The sequence below is a fragment of the Canis lupus genome, chromosome 9 (genome assembly GCF_048164855.1).
Source record: "Canis lupus baileyi chromosome 9, mCanLup2.hap1, whole genome shotgun sequence".
NCBI classification, from domain to species: Eukaryota; Metazoa; Chordata; class Mammalia; order Carnivora; family Canidae; genus Canis; species Canis lupus.
The window spans coordinates 33878718-33891599 of record NC_132846.1 but is presented as its reverse complement, the minus strand read 5'-3'; the positions used below and the strand labels follow the sequence as shown (position 1 = coordinate 33891599).

The 12882-nt window shown below is 41.3% G+C and overlaps 1 long non-coding RNA gene across 1 annotated transcript; it reads right to left on the bottom strand.

Moving 5' to 3' along the window:
* Positions 1-6131: 6131 nt before the first annotated feature.
* Positions 6132-11044, bottom strand: LOC140639403 (uncharacterized). Its single transcript, XR_012036137.1, has 3 exons — positions 8938-11044; positions 7820-8027; positions 6132-6346 (listed from the first exon to the last, which is right to left on the bottom strand). It is a non-coding gene; the product is annotated as an uncharacterized lncRNA (long non-coding RNA).
* Between the last annotated feature and the right edge of the window lie 1838 nt (positions 11045-12882).

Here is a 12882-nt window from a genome sequence, read left to right as displayed (position 1 = left end):
ATGGCTTGATCACTCTGATTTTGCAGTGTATCAGCCCCTCTAAAACCAGCCCCTAAAAGTAAGCTGGGTAGTTTAGGAAGCTATATTATATGTTGGAGGGAGTCCAGCATATAACATGGCAATAATGAATCTCCAAGTATGTCATGGATCGTGGTTTGCTGGCATTGAAATGCTGCTTGCTGTCTCACTCTGATCCTGGGGTCGACATATGGAGACATTGGGTGGAAAACTATCAGGAAAATGCTACACAGTTACCTAAAATCAAGTAGCCAAAAGTCAGATCAAGAAAAGAAGAAATGTAAGGGCATAAGGATTTACACACCAAACTTCACAGCCTTGTTGGATGAGTGGGAGCACACACCTTCTGAGAGGCCAGCTTGTCATTCATCTGAAGCATTGGAATGGCTTTTTTGGGCCAAAGTTATACAGTCCAACCTAAGGTCAGTCTGTAGGTGTTTGTTGCAAAGAGTTTACTTGTTAATCTGATTGGCCACACCCAGAACCATCTCTGATTAAAAATAATGGCTCTTTTAGCCTGTGGGATGAATGCTGGGAAGTGAAGACATTTGGATTTTTCTAGATGGTGTTTCTGATGCTGGCTTTGTAGAGTTCCATGAATTGAAATCAATCACATTCATCCTTCTTTTCAGAGCTAACTCTGCAAGGAAGTCAATTTTGCAATCTTTTTTTGATATCGATGGCTGAGGCTTACAGTGTCCAGTCTTCTGTGTAAGCCACATAGGTCTGTTCCTTGGTCACAGGTTTTAGCCCCTCCTCTGTCAGCCATCATATTGCTGGCCATAAGCAGGAACTTGGTAGACCCTGTGAACAGCTCAGGGTAACATCACTCTGTTGGGAAGCCGTCTTAAAGAATATGATGGACCATCAGGTATGGCATTGTCCCCTCAGAGATATTGTTCTTTCACCTTCCTTCTCATATTTCCAGTCTCCTTGCATTTTCCTTCCTAATAAAACCTCGTACCAGTCACTAACATTAATAGCCAATGATTTCTTTCCCCAGGGATCTCTACCTTATAAGCTATGGGGCAGAGACTTCCAACTGTTCATCAATAATGTTTCCCCTTCTTTCTCATTACCCAGTTAGTCTACATTTCCCAGATTCCCTTGCAGGTATGTGTGATCATGTGACTAAGTTCTAGATAGTGTGAATGGTTCAGGGTGATGTCCATGTTCTTCCATGCTCTTCCCCATTCTGGCTGGCTGGGATGGAGAATGATCAAAGGGACTTTGGAAGTCATGTGTTGATGGTGGCAGAAGCTCTGGGTCCCTGAACAGTGCTATCTCTGATCAATACATGCCTGGAGTATTTTAAGAAAAAAAAAAAAGAAAAAAAAAAAGAAACGTTTATTTCTTATAGTGGTTGGCATTACCCTAGCTCATACAATCTGGGCTTCTATTGTGTGAAATAAACAGCATGATCCAGCACAAAAGGAATACCAGGTACCACCAAAGAGATGGTGAGAACCTTGAGGGTTAGAATTGTCTTCAGTTGTGCTCTTCCCACCATCGAGGTGACTTCCCTTCCTATAGAGATTTCTGGATTTTGATGACATTTAGGAGCAATTAAAATAATGCTTTTCCTCCAGGGTTTGTTAATTTGTGTGATAAGCCTCATTTGTAATAGGTCTCCCTCCACGTGAAGCCTCTCAAATGTGAAGTCAAGCCACTGGTCTAAAGGGCACGACTCTCCCTGGTCCAAGGTGAAACAGGTATAGGAAGGTCATTAGGCATCCCGATATTTTCTGCCTTGAGAGTTTTATTATCTAGACTTTTATGTTGTCACCCTCTTCTCTGTGCTCAAGTCACAGATGGAGGCTTCCCACATTATCTGTCAGGGGAGAAATATTTTCTAGCAAGGCACACTCGTCTGCTCTTTCTAAGCCACTGTCACCAAATGACCATTTGAAGAGGAAGGGCTTGGTTTTAATTTTGTCTGAATCAATAGGATGCTTAGCCTACTGATTCAGGGTTAAGAAATTTATTTAAGTCCATGAATTGCCTCGGAAGATAATGAACCAATGAATTGTTGAGAAAATGGCATGTGGACATCTCCTGTCTGTAAAGTCAGGTGTTTTAAGATTAATGAACCCATTCTTACATTAATAAATTTCAAGATTTGTGTTCTATTTCCTGGAGGGGCAAATCCACACATTTCTTGCCTCAATCTTATGCAGGCTCCATTCTCAAACTGTGGAATGTCATCAAGAAACTCAACTTTGGTGGGATTCAGATTTCTCATCACACTAAGAGAGGTTTGAGACTTTCAGTCCTTATCAGTGTGAGAGAAACAAAAAGCTCAAGGCTTTTGGATCGGAATCTAACAAATGCCTCAGACTCAAGTAAATCCCCACCAATGAGCACATTCTCTATCACAACAAAGTTGAGGAACATAATCTGAAACCAGAAAGGGAAGCATCAGGCAACCGGGAAGTATATGAAGATAATCATCTTCCCAAACCCCTAGCATTGTCTGTGGGCCAAGGCGCCATATGTACCGTACATTGATTATGATAGTAAAGGGATTATAACTCATCTTGGGCATTTTGTATATTACTGAAATCCAACAGATGGGAAATTGGCAGGTCCTGTCAAATAGAAAATTCAACATTAACTCAAGTGGGCTGATAAAATCACCATAAACCATTTTAGAATATCCCTCAACCACAAAGCTCAATGATTAAATCAAACACCTCTCAGCTTTCATCCCATGGTCATTTCATGATGTGTTAGATCTATAAGATGTTTTACCCCTAAAGCTCAGAGGTTATAACTTCAACTTACATAGACTGAAGCTTATGACAGTGTCAGAAAAGCCTTTTGAAATCTGTCCCTAAAGAACATTTAGCCAGACAACACGTCAACAGGACAAGTGTTTTTCAAAGCAGCTGATTTCTCACTGCTTAAGGGCTGAATTCACATAGTATAGATAGATGAGATCAATCAACAAAGGACTAACTATATGAATGCATTGATAGGCGGATGGAAGATGACAATGTCTATACATTAGGTCAGAAGCTTTCCAAAAGGGAGTGTCATAACTGATGCTTACTCTTCTGTTGCTGAGAGATGGGGAGGAGACTGGATATGAAGAGGCAATTTCTTAAAGGTGAACATGGCAGATGAGCAAGAAGTTTCCTCAGAGCAGGACAATGCTTGGGAAAATGGGTAGGATGGTATCAGGGTGGGAAGCAGGCAGTATGCCCGCCATAAGAGCTGACCACAGAATCCCAAAGGGAAATAATTCATTGGCTGGACACACAGGGTACTTTTTACAGAAGATCCTTAGGTCCCTAATCATGGTGAATCCTATGGGCAGGTCCATAGGATGCCAAATATCGTATCAATGGACTTCTCTTGTGGGTGGGTTTGTCCTGGACATTATCCTCATCACCATCATCAAAACCTGTCCTCATTCTCATCATAAATGGCAGCCATTATTCACTAAGCAACTGAGCTGTGCCAAGCACTATATTAGTTACTTCACATAATCACTAATCCTCACACAAATCCTATGAAATAATCTTATTTCCATTTTTTACAGTGAGGAAAATGAGGCTCAGAGATGCGAAATGACTTTCTCAAGGACACATAGACATAAGCAACTAATTCTGGATTTGAACTTGGGTCCCTCTGATTCCACTACCCCATGCTGTATTCCTTAGCAAGGTATTTATACCATGCCTGCTTGCAGGAAGTTTTGGAGGTTTACCTATGTCACCAGAATATTCAGCCAAGATATTTTAGAGCATTTTTGCTTCCATGTGTTCAGCTGGACCTGTGCCTTTCTGTCACCCCAAATTGCTTCCTGGAGAAGCTTGAGCACCAGGGAGAATAGGAACTAAAAATTATATGCTGTGAACCTCTCCCAGGAGAAAACATAAGGCTGATTTTATATAGGCCAAAAGCTCAGGTGTATTTTATGTGGATTTTCTCAATCGGTGACTTCAACCTTTTTGCATTTGGCACTTATTAGGGGCTCTCCAGGGGCCTCCTGCTCCACGGAACCTTCTCCTTCTGAGATCTTGCAATCTAGTCAGGAGGCAAAACAGACGCACAAAGTAAGCAATTAGAGAACAGGGAAGTGTCAAATTATGTTGAGCCACCACCAGAAGTAAAAGACTATAGAGTGTGTTGGGCTGGGATGGGGGAGGTGGGATATAAATGGGCTTGTTTGAGAACATGCTGAGTCTTAGGAGATGAGGCTTTTTCCAGGTACAGACACCTGGAAAGTGCTGGTAATCTAGAATTAGAGCCAAGTGAATGAATGGTCAGCACTGGAGAAGGTGGTTTCCAAGTTCTGTATGGGATGATATGAAGTATACAAGAATAAAGTAAGTTCTAGACAGTTTAAATTTATTTATTTATAAAAAATTTTTATTTATTTATTCGTGAGAGACACAGAGAGAGGGAGAGAGGCAGAGACACAGGCAGAGGGAGAAGCATGCTCCATGCAGGGAGCCCAACACAGGACTCGACCCCGGGTCCCCAGGATCACACCCCGGACTGAAGGTGGCACTAAACCGCTGAGCCACCCGGGCTGCCTAGACAGTTTAAAATTAGAAAGAAACAAGTAGAGGATTAAGGAACACCCACAGTCAGAGAACCAGGGGGAGAAAGCCCAGGGAAGGCCATACTACAGAAATCAAATGTATGTTTGATGGAGAGAGGTCTACAGTGTCACCAGCCAGAGAGAAAAGGCTGGAGTTCTCCAACGTGGGGGCCCGGCTATAGGTCAGTGATTCTGAGTTCCTCTTAGGTAAGAGGGCTGGCCTCCTGGCAAAACTGGCCCCACAGCCTCAGCTGACCCATCTCACAACTTAGACACATCCTACCTGGAAGCCAGAGGAGCCTAAACTAATGAATTTGTACAGATCCCAAGATGTAAGGCATTAAATGAAATGAGTCTACTTATAAACAATAAGTGTCTACTGCATGTTTGAATACTCAATGAAATGCTCGTAGGTAGGGTTGGGACACACAGGGATGGATGCCCTTCCTGCAGCATTAAAACAACACATGTCAAGGAGCAAACTAAAAAGTGAATGCCACACTTCAGAGGCTGGTCTTCTGAGTGGGCTAGTGCAAGGTGAAGTCATGAAACCACGTAACTGTTCAGAAAAATAATCATGTCATCTGCAAAGTACTCATTGGTAATATCTATTATCATTTTGTAAGAGCTGAAATATTGATGAATGCATTAGAAATAAGAGCACATGAACTAAAACATTTTTTAAAAATTATCTTAAAATTATAATTAATTCTGAAAAGAATAAAAGGGCATTAAGATATGTTACAGGCAAAGAGTTTGCCAAAAGCTAATGTACTAGTATCTTAAAATGTTTTATCCAAATTGTTTCTCACTTGTCTATGCTTCAGGACAATCTAATAAGGATAATACATATATGGGACAGATGCGGCCCAGAGAGGTTGATAAGTCTTTCAAAGTAACACAGCCACAGTGAGTTGAGGATCCAACCCATCCCGTCTTCCTCTAACTCTGGTACACACGCCACCTTAATTACAATCCTGACAAACATACCTCATACTGTGTCTGATCCCTTAACAAATATTTGCTTATATAATGAATAAGAGTCCCAAATTGAAATGGCCAACTGCGGAAATAAATACAAAACAGCTGTCAGAGCTGCTGGTATAAATTCCAAAGGGTGGTCCATCTTCAGGGTACATCCCGAACGTCGTAGGGAAGGGGTGTTTTGGAAGTGCAAATGTGAAACATTCACATGTTAGCATATTTTCCTCTCCGACTGCCAGAGAAGAACAAGAAGAGCCAAGTTGTAGATTTAACTAATTAAAACACTGTCAGTATCAGCAAAGATCTGAAATGGGGTCCTGGCTAATTAGGAGCTGGGCCTGTGCCCTGATGGCGTATATACGGGAAACAGACCCTGCGATTTCAAATGGGCTTTGCCCCAACCAAGAGCATGCAGTGGGCGTCACACAGTTGCTCTGCAGATTCTTTTACGAGGAATGATTTGATTGTACCTTACTGATTTCTACCACTAATAATAGCAACTTGCTTACCATCACTGTTGTCCCTCTCATCTTCAAGACTGATTTTTTTTTAAGATTTTATTTATTTATTCATGAGAGACACAGAGAGAGGCAGAGACACAGGCAGAGGGAGAAGCAGGCTCCTTGTGGGGAGCCTGATGCAGGACTCATCCCAGGACCCCAGATCATACCCTGAGCTGAAGGCTCGACCACTGAGCCACCCAGTGCCCCTCTTCAAGACTGTTTGTGAAGAATTTTATGAAGGGTTCTTAAGTTCAAGTGAAAGAATCAGGAAGCATTTGTTAATTATCACCTGTGGGATATACAAAAGGAAAAGTGACTTAACCTTCAGAAATGTGCAATTATTTGGGAAGATGAAACATATACATACACAAAATAATTAGCACATAGTAGCCGGCATGATTTAATCAGGAGTTGGGCTTTTTGGTTCCGGCTATAAATGTAGTGGGAATTCAGAAAACCATGAGTTTAGCTATCATGTATTGAGGTTTTATCATTTTACAGTTGTATGCTGTACAGGGAGCGTCTGGGTTAACTCCAAAGCTACCCTATGTGCAAGGCGGTGTTTTATCGAGATGAAAAAGAGTCTCAAAGAATTTAAGGGACTGGCTGGTGAGCCGCAGAGCCAGAGTTTCAACCCAAGTCTCTTAGCCTTCGGGACTCCACTTTTAACCATTGTGCAATACAGGGTTTTCATTCAGGGATCCGGAATTCAATTATCCCCACGTTTGCCCTCCTCACTTCCTGGCCGTTTGATTTCTGGATTAGGGTCAGAAATATTTTCCTCACTGCGTGGTTTGTTTCCAGCAGAAGGCAGTGGCAGGTTGAGAGTGGCTTAAGGAAACCTGGGGAGTTCTGGTCTTGCCACCCCTCTTTTTCAACGCATCCCACAAAATTAAGCATCATGCGATGTTTATCAGTGACCATGACGAGACAGCTTTTATAGGTGAGTGGATTTCTGCACCCCAATGAGTCTGTGCTTCATTACCAGCACGGTTTGGAAGCAAAGGGGGAAAGAGAACACGGCAACCTAATTGGTCACTGCCATGAATCTATACTCAGGGGACAGATAGCACGACCAGAGGTAATAGCTTACACACGTATTCTTGAGCTGTGCAATAGATGGAAAAGGGTCCCAGATGGATTGGGCAGGGGCTTAGTTCCGGGATTATGATGAGACAGTGGGTAATTATTGAGTGGCAGGGCCTCAGCCCTGATTAGTATCTGCAAGCTTGCCCCCCTCCTTCGGAGGAAAGCATTGATAAAGATAAACCACACCGCACCATGTCCTTCCTGCAAGCACACAACAACACATTTCAATCTAACAGGATCAGGTCTCCACTTTGATCACAATCTGTTACCTAGATGTCTTTGCAAATTAATCAGTCCTGCTTGTTTAGCTCCAGTCAGGTTATACTGCTAAATTAATAAATGTACCAGGAGCAACAGAACACATAATTAAATTCTAGAGTTTAATCTTCACATAATAATTTTGACCTTAGTCCAGGTCCTCCGTCCTAGCTAGCTGTACGCAGAACAGAAGTGTCTTTCCCTTACACCAACAGGGAACCCTATCCATGGCTTCCATGACCCTGCGAAGCAGCAGAGTCGTGATATAAAAATGCAGAAACCAACACATGACAGACTGTGTGCTGGTTTCAAGGCAAAAAAGGTAGGGAACCTAAGCAGTTAGTTAGATTCTGGGCTGTCTTTAAAACAGAAAGCACCCTTTTGGAAGAAACCCTAGGAGTTTGAAATACAGCACCTCACCAGCAGGCTGGGAGCTCTTCTGAGTGTGGGCTCTTTCATAACGGTCTGATGTAATGTGTTTGCTTTACTTGAAGGTCATCAAGCTGATAACCTGGCTTGTGTGCTCCGACCTGGGGGTAGATCTGAAGCTCATAAAACATCCTGGGCCTGAGTTTTCCTGTAGGTCTTAAGGGGTTTTTTGGGTAAGTTTTTTCATTGGGTACCTATTAGGAATGAGAAAATGTTTCAGTTTTTTTTTTCTTGTGAAGACTCATGCAGTTGTTTTGTTTTTTAATAGTGTCTCTCTAATCCTTTTCCCACTTCTGAATTACATAACCTACTGGATGTCATGATCATGTGAGTTTTGAAAAGCTGTTCATTTGAGTGTAGAACATGTGTGGAGAGAATTTTTTGACCGTCAGTCGAAGTGAATTGTTGCATTTGATTTGGGTGTGAGGTCTTGGGTGGCATTTTACTGTCTTCATTTTAAGTTCAGCATGCTGGCACCATTTCCTTGACTTCGAGAAGCAATGGAGTCAGGTGGCAAGAGAGCATCAGTTGTTAAGGATGCTGAGCCGGGAACTGGGAAATACAGGTTCGTGACTGGACTCTGCCACCACCTACTAATGACCTGGGCAGGGCACTTGACCTCTGTGGGTCTCAGTTTTCTCATCTGAAAAATAAGGGGGTTGAACTAGATAATCTCCAAGAGGCTAAAATTCTGTGTCTGTGATTCCACTCACATTGAGTCAAATGGGAATTAAGGCAATTATGGAGATAATACAAACCAAAGGACACTTTCTCCCCCTCTCCATGATTGGGGCATTTCAGGCAAAACTGGTTGTTGAGTTTAGTTTTTAACCTGAATTATATAGATAATTGCCCTAGTTCTGCCATGTAATTGTGTGGCTGTCACCATAGGTTTAATGTTTCTACCAGAAAACCAATGATTAAAGTATTTGGTTAAATATTTGGCAGTGTGGAATTTCCATTCAGGGCTACTGAAAAAAAGGAGGGCTTAGAGTATATGCGTGTGCGTGCACGCATGCGTGGGAGGGGGGGGGATGCCCAGGGGTAGGGGAGGGATTATGCATAATTTGAAAGTGTGTAATATTTGGGTCACCAATGTTTTACCTAAAATGAATTGATTTCATTTGAAAAATAAGTTGGTCTTGTCACAAAAGATCTCCGCCATAAATTAAACATGAGGAATGCAGCTGTGCAGTAAGATGTTAAAATACAGATGGTTTCTGGAAAAAAAAAATAAGAGAGGCTTAAAGGAAAGGTTTTAACCTGAAATTAATTCAAGTATTATTTACTTAAATACTCTGGCATGCGTTTGTGTAAATGCACCATCTATTTTTATAAGAATGGTTTTATTTTGGCACTCTGAATTATGGATTAGAAATGTCTGGTGGGGGGAGAAAAGACTAGTTTATACATCTTTGGGTTTTGATCTAAAAAGGTTGAGAGATTAAAATAATTAACTTCATTTTCACGATAAAATATCTCATCGCTACTTATACAAAATGGTTTATATTGTAGTTCCCTTTCAATCTTTTCTAAAAGCACCATCAATATCATTTAATATGTGGAATTCCCTGAGGAAAATCTATTAAAGTGTCCGTATGTCACCCATGTGAATAACAAATGAATTAATTATGACTGGTGCAATTACAAGGAATAGTTAATGAAGCCATAATGACCAGACTCTGGTGGTTAATTTTCAAAGCACAGTGAGAGGGAAGTGTGGCAAAAGGTCCCCAAAGAAAACAATGAGCTTTGTGTACTCACCTTGGAGTCAGGATCTTTGAGTGCACCATGAAATAAGGCTGGAGAGTACTTACTATGCAGATCGAGCTCTTCCTACAGTCCATGACCAGCTTACCATGGGTACAGACGCCCTGGCAGTAGCTTAGTCCAATCAGCAGTGATCACCAACTACTCACGTCCCATTGACCAGGGCTCCCAGCAGCAGAGAGGTCTTACTTTAAGGATGACATTGTTTTTATTGAATGTATTCATGTACATTTCACCTTTTCCAGAAACAAATGAGGGCAGTTTACAAAAATACATGAAGTTGAGAAAGACAAATTAAAAGTAAGTGAGGGGGCACCTGGATGGCTCAGTCCGTTAAGAATCTGACTCTTGATCTCAGCACAGATCATGATCTCAGGGTCATGAGATCGAGCCCCATGGCAGGCTCCTGACTCAGCATGGAGTCTACCTGAGATTCTTTTCTTCTCCTTCTCCCTCCATCTTTGCTCCTTGCCCCACCCATGAGCTCTCTCCCTCTCTCTAAAACAAAAGCAAAAAACCCCCCCAAAACCAAAATCAGTATAAGGACAGGGAGCTTGAGTTCTTACAACAAGGAGGAAACTCCTGGCTAGATCTACTGAGTGCTCATGCCAAGCCGCTCTTCCTGAGGTCACGCTCCTCCTGATAGGAGCAAGAACTGGATGACAGTCAAGGAGTAAGAGAAGGTTATGATTTCGAGTTCTCCACGCAGAAACCCAGAGGATCAAATTCTAATGTCACCACCCCCTTTCACCTCCATGAATGTATTTATTCACCTCTGTGGATGGGAATTAGCTAATATCTGTCAAAACAACAACTAGCAGGATCCAAAATACACAGAGGACTAAGTACTTACTACCTAGGGTATTTTGATAGTGGTTTATCTATATAATCTACATTCACATTTTTTTTTCAAGGTTTAAATCCATGTCAAGACCTATCCTAGCTGTCCATCTCTGATTGGCTCACCATTTTTGAATGTCAAGAGGCATTCCATTAGAAAACTCTCTTCAAAGACGTTTGTGAGCAATGCCTCACAACAGACAACATTCTTTTGCATTCTGTCTTATGCAAATATTGATGATCTACTGCATGCCAAGCACTTGGCTAGGTGCTGCGGATTCGATGATAAACTGACTAAATACCTATCCTTGTGAAACATAACTGGTTGGTGGGATGCCAGACGAGCAAAGAGAGCAAAGAGATGCTCATAAATGAGTGTAGCATTCTCTACATGGGAGTTGACAAGGGACTAGGAAATCCCCAGAGAAAGGACACTTGATCTTGGCTAGGGCTGAGGGGGCTTTTCAGAGAAAGCTTCCTGGAGGAAGTTGACTTTAAGCTGATTCTAAAGTGAAGGAAAAGCAAAGGACACACATGGAAAGTGTGATTGTTCTAGGTTCTACAAGACAGCAAGAGGAAAATTCTGGACTTTACAGGGATAGCCAACATGTATTGAATGCTTACTATTTGCATGGCATTCTTCCAAGCACTGTAACAAAAAACAAAAAACACAGGACAATTTTTAATCTTTGTTATGTCCACAGCTACCAAGAGAAAGAGCATCACTGGTTTGAGTCTAATGGTTTTTCTGGCATACAATCGCTACATAGGCCAGTTCTAAAGCATATTGTATTGTTCAGGACATCGTTAGGCAAATATAAACATTCTCATTTTGGGGCTTTTTCACCCTGCCCAAAACAATCTGCTTTCCATAGCTATCAACTAGCTTGTTGGTTTGTTATCAACTTAACAAGACCAAAACAACAACTATATATATATATATATATATACATATATATATATATATATATATATATTTAAGATTTTATTTATTCATAGAGACAGAGAGGGAGAGAGAGAGAGGCAGAGACACAGGCAGAGGGAGAAGCAGGCATCATACAGAGAGCCTGACGTGGGACTCGATACAGGGTCTCCAGGATCACGCCCTGGGCTGCAGGCGGCGCTAAACCCCTGCGCCACTGGGGCTGCCCAACAACCGATATTTTTACGACAAGACTCGAGAGATTTTTTTAAACAGATTGTACACAAAAACTATATATATATATATATATATATATATATATATATATATATATATATTTGGTATTTGGTTATCATCTACTAGATCAGTATTAAGATCTAGTTTTAGAGATGTATTTCTGATTCTAAGTACCTTAATCTCCATATGCATCCTATTTTGTTTTCCTTTTTAAAAATTTTTCCTAAAGAATTATGAAATTCGACAGAATGCTGTAATATTGAAAGATAACATTTAATTAATGTTAAACTCCTATGTCAATCCTGTGTCTGAAACCACTTCAGAATGCAGTATCTTTTTATAGTAAAATTATAAAAACTGGGAGATCCCTGGGTGGCTCAGCGGTTTAGCACCTGCCTTTGGCCTGGGGCATGATCCTGGAGTTGTGGGATTGAGTCCTGCATCGGGCTCCCTGCATGGAGCCTGCTTCTCCCTCTGCCTCTCTCTCTCTCTCTCTCTCTCTCTCTCTGTGTGTCTCTCATGAATAAATAAATAAATAATCTTAAAAAAGTAATAAAAACTATGGGGCACCTGAGTGGCTCAGTTGGTTAAGCTTCTGACTCTTGATTTTGGCTCGGGTCATGATCCCAGGGTCATGAAATCGAGACCTGCTTCAGGCTCTGAACTGGGCGTGGAGCCTGCTTAAGAGTCTCTCTCTACCTCACCTTCTGCCCCTCCCCACCTTACATACTCTCTCTCTAAAAAAGAAAAGAAAAAAGAAAAGAAAAGAAAAAAAAAGAAAAGAAAAGAAAAGAAAAGAAAAGAAAAGAAAAGAAAACTTGGATGAAATGAATAATTGTTTTTAAAAAGTATACAGAAAAGTACCCTTTCTACACTTGTTCCTCAGTTCCTTTCATTAAAGGCAAACAATGTTAACTGTTGTTTGCTTATCACTCTAGAGACATTTTATGCACATTCAAGCTTACTTGTATGTTTGTGAAATCACTCCCATTTAAAAAATGTGAGAGCCTACTATACATACTGCTCTCCCTTTGTTTCTAACCTAGCAATAGATCTGGCAATAGTGGTTCATGAAAAGCTTCCTCATTTTTTATGTCTTTACTAATAGTTCATGTGCCGCTTTCCTATTGATAAACACATTCTGTAACACAAACTAGAGTAGTCTGTAGGAAAAATTCCTAAAAGTGGAACTGCTGGGTCAAAGTGTATTTGTGACCTTGATTGATAGCCCAGAACAGCACTAATCTAAACGCCCCTGGCTCCTGCGGCAGGGCCTCTAC